Source organism: Colobus angolensis, unplaced genomic scaffold, assembly GCF_000951035.1.
Source record: "Colobus angolensis palliatus isolate OR3802 unplaced genomic scaffold, Cang.pa_1.0 Scaffold164, whole genome shotgun sequence".
Taxonomy (NCBI): domain Eukaryota; kingdom Metazoa; phylum Chordata; class Mammalia; order Primates; family Cercopithecidae; genus Colobus; species Colobus angolensis.
Window position 1 is genome coordinate 2,930,757 of NW_012114755.1, and position 16,038 is coordinate 2,946,794.

The 16,038-nt window shown below is 43.6% G+C and overlaps 1 protein-coding gene across 1 annotated transcript in view; it reads left to right on the forward strand.

Annotated features, from left to right (window-relative positions):
- The window catches only part of NAV2 (neuron navigator 2), a 767,943-nt gene that overhangs the window by 59,110 nt on the left and 692,795 nt on the right, over positions 1-16,038 (forward strand). The window lies entirely within an intron of this gene.

Here is a 16,038-nt window from a genome sequence, read left to right on the forward strand (position 1 = left end):
GCAAAGGCCTGCAGATATAGCCCGAGGGTGGAATATGGGTGAGAGCAGAGTTAGGTGGTGTAAGCAGGTGCAAGAACATAGGAGGGTTTGTAAGCATGCCAAGGAGTTTGACATTCACCACTGGACAATGGGATTTGCATTTTGGAGATATCTCTGTGGCTGCTGTGTGGAGACTGGAGCCAGCCACTGAGGCCCCGTGGTCACAGGTGACTTCAGCCTTTGGAACTTGTATTCTTTAGAGAATCCCCCACCCACCCATAGCCCCTGAATGCCCCTCTTCCAACTTGCTACCTTAAAAAGCAATCGCCAGCCTTCTTTCCCTTCCACACTCCACATTTTGTGTGTCCTGGGCTTTGTCCAATCAGCACCGTCTGGCTTAGCGCCGCTCCCGTTCTCCGGCTGGGGCATGATAATGTGTGTTGTCCTTTGTTTCATTGTTCAAATATGTGTCTGCGATGTGGTTGTGGCTGATAAGTAAAGAAAATTGTGTAGCTTAACAGCAGACATTTCATGACCTCAGGAGCCCCCCAAGATGCGTACTCCCAGCAAATTGTCGGCAAGCCCATTTATCACCGTGCTGACCTGGGACTTTGTGCACATTTCCCTATGAAAACAGCCCCGCGCCGTCAGTTCCCATCTGCCCCAATGCCACTGTAATGAAGCGAGCTTTAACTAACCCTGGTACCCACTGAGCGGCCCCATTACAAATGGCTTTGGAGATGCAGACACCTGCACGTGGGATGCATCCTCTTTCTAACGGTGGATTTGTGTGGAAATCCAATACACCATTGAATCTTTATTTATTTTTGGCTTAGGTAATTGGAGAGCATTAATTATTTACATTCCGTGTTGCAAGTGGGCAGGAAAAGGGCAGGAAACGGGGAGGTTGGGAGGGGAACAGCAGACCCATTGAGATCATGGAAAGGAGCTAAAATGTTCTGGACCTTGATTACATCTGGGTAACGGTGTGCAGTCACTCCAAATAATTTTTGCTAGAAATATTGTATGTGGTTTCCCATAAACTGTTTTGTGTCTCCATCAAGGCAAAATGAAAATGTATCATTGTTTGGGAGTCCGCTTGGCAATTCAGGTCCTGCTACCTCAAAACTCATTACCCTCCATCCTCACAACTTTAGTGACAAAAGCAAACTGCAAACCTTTGATATGTACTTACTGCCTTCCAGGTTCTGTGCTGAGATCACAATAAATGTTGCACTCACTTGAACCTCCCAACAACCTTGTAAATTGTCTGTTGAATTATCCCTATTTTACAGATGAGGAAACTGAGGCTGAAAGAGATTAAGAATGCTGCCCAAGGTCACTGCCAGTGAATGGCAGAGCCGGAATTTGAGCCTGGGCCTGGCTGATGCAAACTCTGCAGCCTCTTTTTGTGTGTGTGTGTGGTGGTGGGGGGGGGGGGATGTTAATACTCCAAACTGAAGACAGCCCCCCCACACCCCGCCCCGAGAGCTCAGGAGTCCTATTGGGTTTTGAGCCACATGGTAGGATCAGGATGGGGAAGTGGATAGAGTTCCCTCTTTCATGCTTGGCTTTCTTTATGAGCTGTGAAGCTAAAGGTTACTCTGTTAATTAAATGGGGGGTGGGGGGAAGGAGGCTGCTGGAGGATCAGTGGCAAAGTGATTCTAGTTAAGTCCTTAATGAGTATATTAAGCCATGTAAATCACATGCCTTTTTTTTCCCCTTTGGGAACATCAGCTTCCCTTGGGGAGCAAATCATGGGCCCACCCTGTGTCAGCCAAGCCTTTGGGAAACTAGAAAAATGGTGGATTTATTCTGAAAATGCAAAAGTCTAAATGGTGCTTGAGGGTTTAAAAAAGAGAAAGAAAGAAAGAAAAGAATCCTTTCCTCAATCACTGGTGTTTTATGTGATTTTCAGATTTAACAAAACATGGAGACTAATTGAAGCATTGCTTTTCTGATCTTTCATTAACAGAACTTGATTTCTTTTTGAACCTTCTCATCACTCCCAGTCACTCTCTAAGCACTCAGCCTTGCTCTTGGGTGATGGGTGGAGTCTTGAAGCTCTCTCTTCTCCTTCCATCTCTTGGATTTAGATAGCCCTTGGCTGCTTGGAGGGGCCTTGGCAAGGTTGAGAGGGAAAGAAGGAATGCAGTACTAGAGGCCTGTCCTTTGTAAGGGGAATGGTGAAGTATGTTGGCAGGACTCCAAGACTGTCTGGTCTGAGTGGCCTTTCAGTAGTTCATTCCTTCGGCAAATATCCACAGAGCTCCCGTGATGCTGCAGGTGCTGTGCCCCAGGATTCACCTTCACTATTTAATTTAGTTCTCTCCAAAACTCTTGGAGGCTGACTCATGGCCCTGTCTCCATTCTAAAGATGAAGAAACTGAGACTCAGAGAGGGTGGTTACTCACTTCAGGTTACACGAATCGTCTGTTGTAGAGCTGGTATTTGAACCCAGGTCTTGTTTGATACCAAAGTTTGGGATTTTAATCCACCCACCCAGAACTGGAGAGAAATGACTGAGTACTCTGGGCTGAGACAGGGGGCTCAGGATTCGGTGGGAAGGAGTGGGAGCCCTGGCCCCAGACTAGGGGCTAGGAACTTCTCTGGGAAGCTCTCCTGGTCTACTGTAACCAGGAGACAGGACCCCACTAGGTAAGGCCCCACGATATCCACAGCTTCTCCTTGCCAATCCTTTGTGGAGCTGCTCTTCCACCCTACTCATTTCCTGCCCTGCTTCAAGGGGGCAGACAGAGGGGGTCTTCCCCGAGTAATGGGGACCTTTCTGAGAGCTATGGAATACGCAGGGGCAGGCTTAGCTGCTTTATAAACGTGGCAAACTTTTTGTTTCGCTTCCTCCTCTGGGCCCTTTCCTTCCTTTCATCTTCCCTTTCATATGGAATTTCATTCTGACTTTCTGCTGGTTTCCATCTAAGCCCTGCCTGATTATATATTCAATACACGCTTAAATAATGTTAAGTGTACCCTGCACTATTCTAAGCACTTTACAAATACGAATTCATTTAATCTCCATACCAACTCTACTAAGTAGCAGTTATTGTCCCTATTTTACAAATAAGGACACTGAGGCATGGAGAGGTTCACTAACTTATCCAGGGCCATGCAGTCATTATCTGACTAAGCTGGGATTTGAACCCAGGGGATTTGGCTCTAGCATCTGTACTCCTGGCCACTACATTGTGCTGAGGTTTCTGATGACTCCCGTTATAGGATATTCTCATTTTTTTCTTTATGTTAAAATGAAAAGCATGCAAAACATAACTAATGAAGGTATAATAGATAGAATGACATGCCATAGGAGATAGGGACTCTGAGTGTCCTTCATGAGATTCATCCCTGCAGCCGGTGTTTCCAGGGCTCATGTCGGGAAGAAGAAGGGCAGGCAGGTGTAAATACTTGTTTGCAGTTTTGAGCCTCTATTCTCAAGGCTCAGCTTGGGTTCCAGAATCAATTGTTCATTTTTTGTTTGTTTGTTTGTCAATGAAGGGAATCACAGATGTGTGCACAGAGAGCAGCTTGACATCAAATCTTTCCTCTGAAATCAAATCTTTCAGCTAGTCTGAAATACGGGGAACCCATGTTGTTGGGGCTAGAAGGACCCTGGGACACCTCTGTCACATGGGAAAGGCTCCCTTATCTCCCTTTTCTTTTGCTTTCCTCCAGGGCATTGGCATAGCAATTGGCACACACGGACATGCCAGTCACCTGGAGGCCTTTTTCAAACCCAGGTTGCTTGACCCCACCCCCAGAGTTTCTGATTCATTTTAGCTAGGTGAAGCCTGAGAATCTGCCACAACAAGGTCCCAGGTGATGCTGCTGCTCCAGGGGCTATCACTGCATTAGCAGCAGGAGGTACTTCAGTTCTGACCACCTTGTCAGCTAATTTTGACCTCCTGAAGTCATTGAAAGCCACTGGGTTATGGGGAGTTTAAAGGATCTGCTAAGTACCCAGACTATGTTCTCTACACCCATGCCACCAATAGCATTTCCTTGCCCTTCTCACATGTGTTTACGGGCTTTCTCCATTATTACAAGACCCTGCAGACACAGAGGACCTGGAGTCATTTATTTATTGTGACTGGAGTATCTTTCTTCCACATCCTGTAAATCTCTTCTAGCTATCCTTCATCTGGTTGTGTCCCATTTATTATTTATCAAGAGGCTACTATCTCAATCTCAAGGTGCCCTGATAATGTTCTAAGGGATAGGGATTGGGGAGAGGGTATGTGGAGACTGTTCCCTTCCACCTGGGTGAGGAGAGGGCCAGAGATGTGACTTAATCAAGAGCATAGCGATGCTGTTGGATCTGCCCTGCTTGGTGCATCTTCATTTTGTGAAGCATCTGCACAACTGGCGTCTCGTTTTTGGTATAGCATCTATGAAGTAGAAAGGGCATGTATTTGCTAAAAGATTGTAAAGATGAAGAAATTGAGGCTGAAAGTGGTGAAGTCATCTGCCCAAGGTCACACAGTTTATGCTATAGACCAGAGCTTGGAAAGAAAACCAGGGGTCTTCCGAGGTGGCTTTCATATCCCAGTGGCACCTGGAACACCAGAGAGACAGAACCATTCACTCCACTGGAAAGGGGGCTGAAGCCAGGGAGGCAAGTGGTCTAGCTCAGCAGCTCCCACCCCTATGGAGCCCAGCAAGCTAAATTCACTGGCCTGAAATTCTTGCTGTCAGCAAAGCAGTCTGAAGTTGACCTGGGACACTCAAGCTTGGTGGGGGGAGGGGCGTCGGCCATTACTAAGGCTTGAGTAGGCAGTTTTCCCCTAACAGTGTAAACAAGGCCACCGGGAAGTTCAAACTGGGCGGATCCCAATGCAGCTCAGCAAAGGCGCTGTAGCCAGACTACCTCTCTAGGTTCCTCCTCTCTGGGCAGGGCATCTCTGAAAGAAAGGCAGCAGCCCCAGTCAGGGACTTAGAGATAAAACTCCCATCTCTCTGGGAAAGAGCGCCTGGGGGAAGGGGTGGCTGTGGGCACAGCTTCAGCAGACTTAAACATCTGCTGAAACGTCTCTCTGAAGAGAGCAGTGGATCTCCCAGCACAGCACTCGAGCTCTGCTAAGAGACAGACTGCCTCATCAAGTGGGTCACTGACCCCTGTGCCTCTTGACTGGGAGACACCTCCCAGCAGGGGTCGACAGACATCTCGTACAAGAGAGTGCCAGCTGGCATCTGGCAGGTGCCCCTCTGTGATGAAGCTTCCAAAGGAAGAAACAGGCAGCAAACTTTGCTGTTCTGCAGCCTCTGCTGGTAATACCCTGGCAAAGAGGGTCTGGAGTGGACCTCCAGCAAACTCCAGCAGACCTGCAGCAGAGGAGCCTGTTAGAAGGCAAGTTAACAAACGGAAAGGAATAGCATCAACATTAACAAAAAGGACGTCCACACAAAAACCCCATCTGAAGGTCACCAACATCAAAGACCAAAGGTAGGTAAATCCATGAAGATGAGGAAAAACCAGCACAAAAAGGCTGAAAATTCCAAAAACAAGCATACCTCTTCCCCTACAAAGAATCACGACTCCTCACCAGCAAGGGAACAAAACTGGATGGAGAATGAGTTTGACAAATCGACAGAAGTAAGCCTCAGAAGGTGGGTAATAACAAACTCCTCCCAGCTAAAGGAGCATGTTCTAACCCAATGCAAGGAAGGCTAAGAACCTTGAAAAAAGGTTAGAGGAATTGGTTACTAGAATAACCAGTTTAGAGAACATAAATGACCGGGTGGAGCTGAAAAACACAGCACGAGAACTTTGTGAAGCATACACAAGTATCAATAGCCAAATCAATCAAGTGGAAGAAAGGATATCAGAGATTGAGGATCAGCTTAATGAAATAAAGCGTGAAGACAAGATTAGAGAAAAAAGAATGAAAAGGAATGAACAAAGCCTTCAAGAAATATGGGACTATGTGAAAAGACCAAACCTATGTTTGATTGGTGTACCTGAAAGTGTCAGGGAGAATGAAACCAAGTTGGTAAACACTCTTCAGGATATTATCCAGGGGAACTTCCCCATCCTATCAAAACAGGCCAGCATTCAAATTCAGGAAATACAGAGAACATCACAAAAATACTCCTCAAGAAGAGCAACCCCAAAACACATAATCATCAGATTCACCAAGGTTGAAATGAAGGAAAAAATGTTAATAAGGGCAGCGAGAGAGAAAGGTTGGGTTACCCACAAAGGGAAGCTCATCAGACTAACAGCAGATCTCTCTGTAGAAACCCTACAAGCCAGAAGAGAGTGGGGACCGATATTCAATATTTTTAAAGAAAAGAATTTTCTTTTTTTTTTTTCATTTTTTAAATTATTATTATTATACTTTAAGTTCTAGGGTACATGTGCATAACATACATCTTGGTGTGCTGCACCTATCAACTCGTCAGCACACATCAGCTCGTCATTTACATCAGGTGTAACTCCCAATGCAATCCCTCCCCCCCTCCCCCCTCCCCATGATAGGCCCCGGTGTGTGATGTTCCCCTTCCCGAGTCCAAGTGATCTCATTGTTCAGTTCCCACCTATGAGTGAGACCATGAGGTGTTTGGTTTTCTGTTCTTGCGATAGTTTGCTGAGAATGATGGTTTCCAGCTACATCCATGTCCCTACAAAGGACACAAACTCATCCTTTTTTATGGCTGCATAGTATTCCATGGTGTATGTGTGCCACATTTTCTTCATCCATTCTGTCACTGATGGACATTTGGGTTGATTCCAAGTCTTTGCTATTGTTAATAGTGCTGCAATAAACATACGTGTGCAACCCAGAATATCATATCCAGCCAAACTAAGCCTCATAAGCGAAGGAGAAATAAAATCCATTACAGACAAGCAAATGCTGATTTTGTCACCACCAGGCCTGCCTTATAAGATCTCCTGAAGGAAGCACTAAATATGGAAAGGAAAAACCAGTACCAGCAACTGCAAAAGCAGACCAAATTGTAAAGACCATTGACGCTATGAAGAAACTGCATCAACTAACAGGCAAAATAGCCAGCTAGCATCATAATGACAGGCTCAAATTCACATATAACAGTATTAACCTTAAATGTAAATGGGCTAAATGCCCCAATTAAAAGACACAGACTGGCAAGTTGGATAAAGAGTCAAGATCCATCGGTGTACTGTATTTGTATTCAGGAGACCTGTCTCACATACAAAGAAACACGTAGGCTCAAAATAAAAGGATGGAGGAATATTTACCAAGCAAATGGAAAGCAAAAACAAAAAACAACTGACCAACCAAACAAACAAAACAGGGGTTGCAATCCTAGTTCTCTGATAAAACAAACTTTAAACCAACAAAGAGCAAAAAAGAGAAAGAAGGGCATTACATAATGGTAAAGGGATCAATGCAACAAGAAGAGCTAATTATCCTAAATATGTATGTACCCAATACAGGAGCACCCAGATTTATAAAGCAAGATCTTAGAGACCTACAAAGAGACTTAGACTTCTACACAATAATAGTGGGAGACTTTAACACCCCACTGTCAATATTAGACAGATCAATGAGACAGAAAATTAATAAGGATATGCAGGACTTGAACTTAGCTGTGGACCAAGCAGACCTAATAGACATCGACAAAACTCTCCACCCCAAATCAACAGAATATATAGTCTTCTCAGCACCACGTCTCACTTATTCTAAAACTGACCACATAATTGAAAGTAAAACACTCCTCAGCAAATGCAAAATAATGGAAATCATAAAAGACAGTCTCTCAGACGACAGTGCAATCAAATTAGAACACAGGATTAAGAAACTCACTCAAAACCGCACAACTACATGGAAACTGAACAACCTGCTCCTGAATGACTACTGGGTAAATAATGAAATTAAGGCAGAAATAAATAAGTTACATGAAACCAGTGAGAACAAAGACAGTGTACTAGCAGCTCTGGGATACAGCTAAAGCAGTGTTTAGAGGGAAATTTATAGCACTAAATGCCCACAGGAGAAAGCATGAAGGATCCAAAATCAACACCCTAACATCACAATTAAAAGAACTAGAGAAACAAGAGCAAACAAATTCAAAAACTAGCAGAAGACAAGAAATAACTAAGATCAGAGCAGAACTGAAGGAGATAGAGACATGAAAAACCCTTCACAAAATCAATGAATCCAGAAGCTGTTTTTTTGAGAAGATTAACAAATAGATAGACTGCTAGCCATACTAATAAAAAAGAAAAGAGAGAAGAGTCAAATAGACACAATAAAAAATGATAAGGGGATATCACTACTGATCTCACAGAAATACAAACTACCATCAGAGAATACTATAAATACCTCTGTGCAAAAAACCAGAAAATCTAGAAGAAACGGATAAATTCCTGGACACATACACTCTCCCAGGGTAAAGCAGAAAGAAGTCAAATCCCTGAATAGACCAATAACAAGCTCTGAAATTGAGGCAGTAATTAATAGCCTACCAACCAAAAAAAGCCCAGGACCCAACAATTCACAGACAAATTCTATGAGAGGTACAAAGAAGAGCTGGTACCATTCCTTCTGAAACTATTCCAAACAATAGAAAAAGGGGGACTCCTCCCTAACACATTTTATGAGGCCAGCATTATCCTGATACCAAAACCTGGCAGAGATACAGCGAAAAAAGAAAATTTCAAGTAAATATCGATGAACATACCCAATGAACATCGATGCGAAAATCCTTAATAAAATACTGGCAAACTGAATCCAGCAGCACATCAAAAAGCTTATCCACCATGATCAAGTTGGCTTCATCCCTGGGATGCAAGGCTGGTTCAACATACAAAAATCAATAAGCATAATCCATCACTTAAACAGAACCAATGACAAAAACCACATGATTATCTCAATAGATGCAGAAAAGGTCTTTGATAAAATTCACCACCCCTTCATGCTAAAAACTCTCAATAAACTAAGTATTGATGGAACATAGCTCAAAATCATAAGAGCTATTTATGACAAAACCACAGCCAATATCATACTGAATGGGCAAAAGCTGGGAGCATTCCCTTTGAAAACCAGCACAAGACAAGGATGCCCTCTCTCACCACTCCTATTCAACATAGTATTGGAAGTTCTGTCCAGGGAAATCAGGCAAGAGAAAGAAATAAAGAGTATTCAAATAGAAAGTGAGGAAATCAAATTGTCTCTCTTTGCAGATGACATGACTGCATATTTAGAAAACCCCATCGTCTCAGTCCAAAATCTCCTTAAGCTGATAAGCAATTTCAGCAAAGTCTCAAGATACAAAATCAATGTGCAAAAATCACAAGCATTCCTGTACATCAACAGTAGACAAACAGAGAGCCAAATCATGAGTAGCACTCATAATTGCTACAAAGAGAATAAAATATCTAGGAATACAACTTACAAGGTACGTGAAGGACCTCTTCAAGGAGAACTACAAACCACTGCTCAAGGAAATAAGAGAGGACACAACCAAATGGAAAAACATTCCATGCTCATGGATAGGAAGAATCAACATTGTTAAAATGGCCATACTGCCCAAAGTAAGTTATAGACTTTATGCTATCCCCATCAAGCTACCACTGAATTTCTTCACAGAATTAGAAAAAACTACTTTAAATTTCATATGGAACCAAAAAAGACCCCATATAGCCAAGACAATCCTAAGCAAAAAGAACCAAGCTAGAGGCATCACACTACCTGACTTCAAACTATACTATAAGGCTACAGTAACCAAAACAGCATGGTACTGGTACCAAAGCAGATATATAGACCAATGGAACAGAACAGGGGCCTCAGAAATAATGCCACATGTCTACAACCACCTGATCTTTGACAAAGCTGACAAAAACAAGCAATGGGGAAAGGATTCCCTGTTTAATAAATGGTGTTGGGAAAACTGGCTAGCCATATACAGAAAACTGAAACTGTACCCCTTCCTTACATCTTATACAAACATTAACTCAAGGTGGATTAAAGACTTAAACATAAGACCTAAAACCATAAAAACTCTAGAAGAAAACCTAGGCACTACCATTCAGGATATACGCGTGGGCAAAGACTTCATGACTAAAACACCAAAAGCAATGGCAACAATAGCCAAAATTGACCAATGGGATCTAATTAAACTAAAGAGCTTCTGCACAGCAAAAGAAACTATCATCAGAGTGAACAGGCAACCTACAGAATGGGATAAAATTTTTGCAATCTATCCATCTGACAAAGGGCTAATATCCAGAATCTACAAGGAACTTAAACAAATTTACCAGAAAACAACACAACCCCATCAAAAAGTGGGCAAAGAATATGAACAGACACTTCTCAAAAGAAGACATTTATGTGGCCAACAAACATATCAAAAAAAGCTCATCATCACTGATCATTAGAGAAATGCAAATCAAAATCACAATGGGATACGATCCCATGCCGATTAGAATGGTGATCATTAAAGAGTCAGGAAATAACAGATGCTGGAGAGGATGTGGAGAAATAGGAACGCTTTTACACTGTTGGTGGGAGTGTAAATTAATTCAATCATTATGGAAGGCAGTGTGGTGATTCCTCAAGGATCTAGAACCAGAAATACCATTTGAGCCAACAATCCATTACTGGGTTACTACCCCAAAGGATTGTAAATCATTGTACTATAAAGTCACATGCACAAGTATGTTTATTGCAGCACTGTTCACAATAGCAAAGACTTGGAACCAACCCAAATGCCCATTAATGATAGACTAGATAAAGAAAATGTGGCACGTATATACCATGGAATACTGGGTAAATAATGGAACACTATGCAGCCATAAAAAAGGATGAGTTCATGCCCTTTTCAGGGACATGAAGGGAATGAAGCTGGAAACCATCATTCTCAGGAAACTAACATAGGAACATAAAAACAAAGACCATATGTTCTCACTCATAGTGGGAGTGGAACAACGAGAACACATGGACATGGGGAGGGGAACATCACACACCGGGGCCTTTCAGGGTGTCGGGGGTAGGGAAGGGATAGCATTAAGAGAAATACCTAATGTAGATGACGGGTTGATGGGTCCAGCAAACCACCATGGCACGTGTATACCTATGTAACAAGCCTGCACATTCTGCACATGTATCTCAGAACTTAAAGTATGAAAAACTACAAAACAAACGGGTGTCTTCTCTATGACTTTCTGACTTTCTGGCATTGAGATCAGTACTTTCCATCAAGCAAATAGTGTATCACTCAATCAACCTCTCAATCCATCAGTGTTCATTGAGAGCCTCCTGTTTGACAGGCTGCATGATAGGGGCTGAGAATGAGCTATGAACAAGTTCTACATTGCGTCTGCTTTCAGGAAGCCTACACTGAGAGAAGAATTACTAAATGGGATGAGCATTTCCAGAGGGGAACACGCAGATGGTGTGAGGCTTACAGCCCAGGGATGCCTCCTCACCTTGGGCTTGGATGAGTGTTCACTGAAAACATGTTATCTAAGCTGAAACTCTTATTCAAGGATGAACAGAATTTGAGAGATGAAGGACAGGGAAAGGCATTCCAGACAGAGGGATCAGCATGTGTAATCACATCCTACCAGCATATGATGGTAGGAGAGCATAGGGGCACATTTAGGAAACTGAAAGACCTGTGGATCTGAAGCAAAATAAGCCAAGGGGAGAATGGATTGAGACAGGGTTGGAAAAAGAGGCAGCAGCCAGATCATGGAAGGTTTGGCAGATGAACAAAATGGCTTGGGGCATTTTTCTAAGGGTCATCCAAAGCCATTGAAGGGCTTGTGGTGGTGGGGTGTTGTGATCAGATTTTCATCTGCTATATAGCTGGGTGGCCAGAGTGGAGTCAGGGAGACTGGTTAGGAGGCTGTAGTGAGAGTCCAGGTAGGAGGATTAAGGGGTCACCTCTGGTAGTGGCAGTAAGGAGTGATAGCAGGGCATGGATTCCAGACATAGATGACTTATATGCTTAGTTAAGGGTATTTGGGAGGTAAGGGAGGAGGCAAGGATAACAGTAGTGGGTACAGTAATAGGGGCTCAAGGAGGGTATACAGACCTGAATACATCTGATAAGATGTATGTCTTGAGTCTGGGAGCTGAGCCCGGAGATTCAACAGTCAGTGGCACTGGGAAGCTGGCACTGTGCTGGAGTTTGGGTGCCTTCTCTTTCTTTCATGGCCCCTGCCTGCAAGTAGTTCACCTTCTATGAACTGCATTTTGCTCATCTTTGTTGTTGAAATGCAAATGCTGTTTCACAATTATTTGCTTTTTCAAAAACATAACTTTCTTACTATCTTTAGAGGAGAGGCACTGCAGGTGAGCCTCATCAAAAGCACTTGCAGAAATCCATTGTGAGCCAATTAGAAAACTTAGGAAACATGTCTGATATGAAGGAATCTCATGAATATGATTCTCCTGGCAATGCAGGCAGAACTTTTTTCCAGCAGTGTGCATGCCTCAGGACAGCTGAGGAGGAGGTTTCTGCAGCAATCGACTGCTCCTCCCTTTCTGCGCTCTGCTTGGCACGAGAAAGGAACTGTGGCGGGTGGGGCTTCGAGACCCACTTCTCAGTCTAATGTGAAGATGTGGGGAATGATAGAAATGCATATTCCAAATTCTTTTCATTTCCTTTTAGACAGGATTGAGCAAGGATCTTCCATTTGTTTGCACACTTGGTGAGTGAATAAACCACCCACACACTTAGAAACAAATCAGTCCACCATAATGAAACTGGAAGGAACATCAGAGATCCTGCAGTTCAATGGACGCTTCTGAGAAATGGGGAATAAGTGAATTAAGAATCAATATAAACTCAGTGAAAGGAAACTGACTGGAATCAGCAGAAGGTAGGCCTGAAGTTTGCATCGGGTATTTACTTGGAAAGTTAGGTAAGCTATTGAGAGTAATTCCTTCCTTACCTGCCTTCATCAGTTTGCTGTGAGGGTGAGATGAATGAATGAGCAAAGCCCTGGGTCAGGGCTTTGTAAATACCAGTGGCAGTTCTTTCCTAATGGCATTGCATCAGTAGCGGGAGAGCAAGCAGTAAGGTGAGGTCTTCTGAGTCAGTCTACTATGCCCATGTCACTGTCTTTAAAGGTTATGTTGACCTATGGGCAACATAACTTTTGTTGTGTTTCTCCCATGTCACCATCTTTAGAAATGATGTTAACCTATGGGCTGCTGTGCAGTTTGGAAAAAAACAAAATGTGGGTGACTTATACACACAGTAGAATGCCTAATTAAAAATATTTTAAAATGCCAGGTGTTGGCAAAGATATGGAACAACTAAAAGTTGCACTCACTGTTGGTGGGAGGGAAAATTGGTGTGACCAACATGAAAAACTGTCAGTATCCACTAAACCTAAACATGTCTATACTATACTATGACTGAGCTATTCCATTCCTACATACACACTCAAAAGAAATGAAGGCAAAAGTAATGTGCTAGAACGTCCATGGCAACATTACTTAGCCAAAATCTGAGTAGGACTCATATACTCATTAAAGGTAGAATGAAGTCTGTATGTACAGTGGACTGCTACATATTAATGAGAACAAACTAAGCTACATGCAACAGTATGGGTGAATCTTGCAGACATAATGTTGAACAAAAGAAGCCAGACACAAGACTCCATATGTATGATTTCACTTCTATAAAGTTCAAAATAGCCACAACCAATGTCAGGTATTAGGAATTAAGATAGTGTTTGCCCTTGGGGCAAGAGAGTGACCATAATAGAATGGAGCATGAGGAGGCTTCTAGGATGAAGTTGATGTTTTGTTTCTTTTTCTGGGTGCTGTTCAGTATTTGAAAATTCATTGAGCTGTATACTTATGAATTATGCATTGTCCTATCTTCTGTTATGCTTCAATTAAAAGCTAAGCTAACAAGGAAAACAAAACAAAACTCAAGGGTGACCTCCACAGCATGGCAGGGTGCAAGGTGGGCCTGCCCTCCTCCCCACAGCATGCCATAACTAGATCTCTGAGGATGCTACTGCCTCTGAAGGCATTGAGCAGCTGCTCTCTCTAGCCTTGTACTGTGAGACGCCTGGACTTGGCTTTGATGCTGTGGCTGCTGGTGGAGGGGTCATAGTCAATGGACCTGCCTTTCCCTTCTCTCCACCTCTTCATGTTCACCTGCCCCAAGCCCTCCAGCCCTCTCAGCTGCATCCCAGCTGGAAGCCACGCTTCCCTGGGTCCTCAGAGCTCAACAATGCCTCCTTTGCCCACCTGCTGCAGTCCAGGTTCCCATTACACAGCTGTCTCTGTACTAGCCCAGCATTCATCACAGAGGACCAGAGTGTGCAGCTGGGAGATGACCTGGCTCTAGGGCACGCATGCTCACGTGTGTCCCCGCTGAGGGAAGGGCAGAGAATCACAGAGCATTTCCCCCACAGAAGGCTCACATGCTCCAAGGTGTCCCTTGGATGAAGTTTATAATTTAATTGTTATCAATTTATTTTTTTGCATATAAGGAAAGAATATAATCAGTGTACTAAACCCTTGATATTATGTATATTATTGCTTAGGAGGATATTACATTTTTTAAACATTAGTTGATTTAAATTTGATTTAAAGACAAATATTAAGTATTAGTATATGTGATATGAGGATGTGGCAAAAATCATGGAGGTGGAAATTTAGAAAACTGAGGCTGCAAGTGGTGGGAGAAACAACATAATGATCCGAATTCCTAACACTGATGACTTGAGAGCCCATAAAGTGCCTTAAGAGAGAGGCTTTCTTTTTTTTTTTTTTTTTTGCCCAGTATGAGAAATTAAGATAATGACCATTAACTCTTATTACAAATGAAGGAGCAGAGTCCCTGAGGGGCAGTGGTGAGAATACAGGGCTTCAAAGCCAGACCAACCTGGAATCACATCCCGACTCCTCATTTTCTTGCTGTGTGACACTGTACAAGTCACCTAGTCTCTCTGAGCAACAACTTTCTTACCTGTAACAAAAACCTTTATACCTGCATCATGGGGTTGTTATAAGGCTTAAAAGAGATGTTCAAGCCCAAGAGCCTGTCAGTCTCCTACCCTAGAGAGAGGAGGGGACTTGCGTAAGGTCACACACAGAGACAGAGCCAGGCCTGGAATCCAAGACTCACTGCTCCCAGCCCATGCTCTTTCTCTGAGGAGCCATCCCTCATGCTGCTCTGTGAGTCCTTGTTCCAGTGACACAGTGCTGGCTTGGAGTGCGGGGAGTGGGTGGAAATCACGCCTTTTTACGTGGTGGTTTAGTCTCATCTCTGCTGGGCTGATCCAGCTTCTGATGGTGAGAGAACCAATGCTTTTAAGAGGCCTTCATGCGTGATCCCATGGAACAGTGAGTTCAGTCTAATCAGCCTCATAGGTGACCTGCCAGTGGGGAGGCTCCCAGTACCCTGAAGAGCAATTAGGGGCTGATAGAAAGGGAAGGAATGCCCCTGTGACGCCAAACCCAGCAGAGCGTGGCTGGTCTGCACAGGATTGTGGGTTGGGTAGGAGCTGGAGAGCCTGATTCCTGTCCCAACAGGAAGCCGCCCAAAAGGCCCTTCTGGGGCTGAGCATACAGGAGAGGCCTTCCTCTCTGTTGATCTGCACGCTGGCCAGAAACTGCGAGGTCTGGAGTCCAGCCTGTTCTGCATGGCAGCAATTACGCAGAAGATTACATTGGAATGGTCTGGCCTTGTAGGAATTACCCAGATAGTTACAGTGCCTGTGAAAGTCTTCCCTTTTCATTCCTGTTCTCTCCATCACTCTCTCTTCCTATGCCTGCTCTTTCTCTCCATCCCTCTCCCCTTCTGCCATTCACTGATCCATTGATTCAAGAGGCATGTGGCACATCAGGGGCTTGAGGCAGGCAGGCCTGAGTGTGAGCTTGTCTTCTCCTTTTAATATCAGATGGATGAGACTTCTTCTCTCTTGGCCATTGTTGTGAGACTAAAAGGGCCAAAAATTGTGGTCAACTTACTCAACCCTTCTGAGCCTCAGTTTTCCTATCTGTGATTTCACCTGTTTCACAGGTTATAATATTTAAATTACAGTATATGCAGGATATTTAACTCAGTGCCTGGCACACAGTAAATACTCA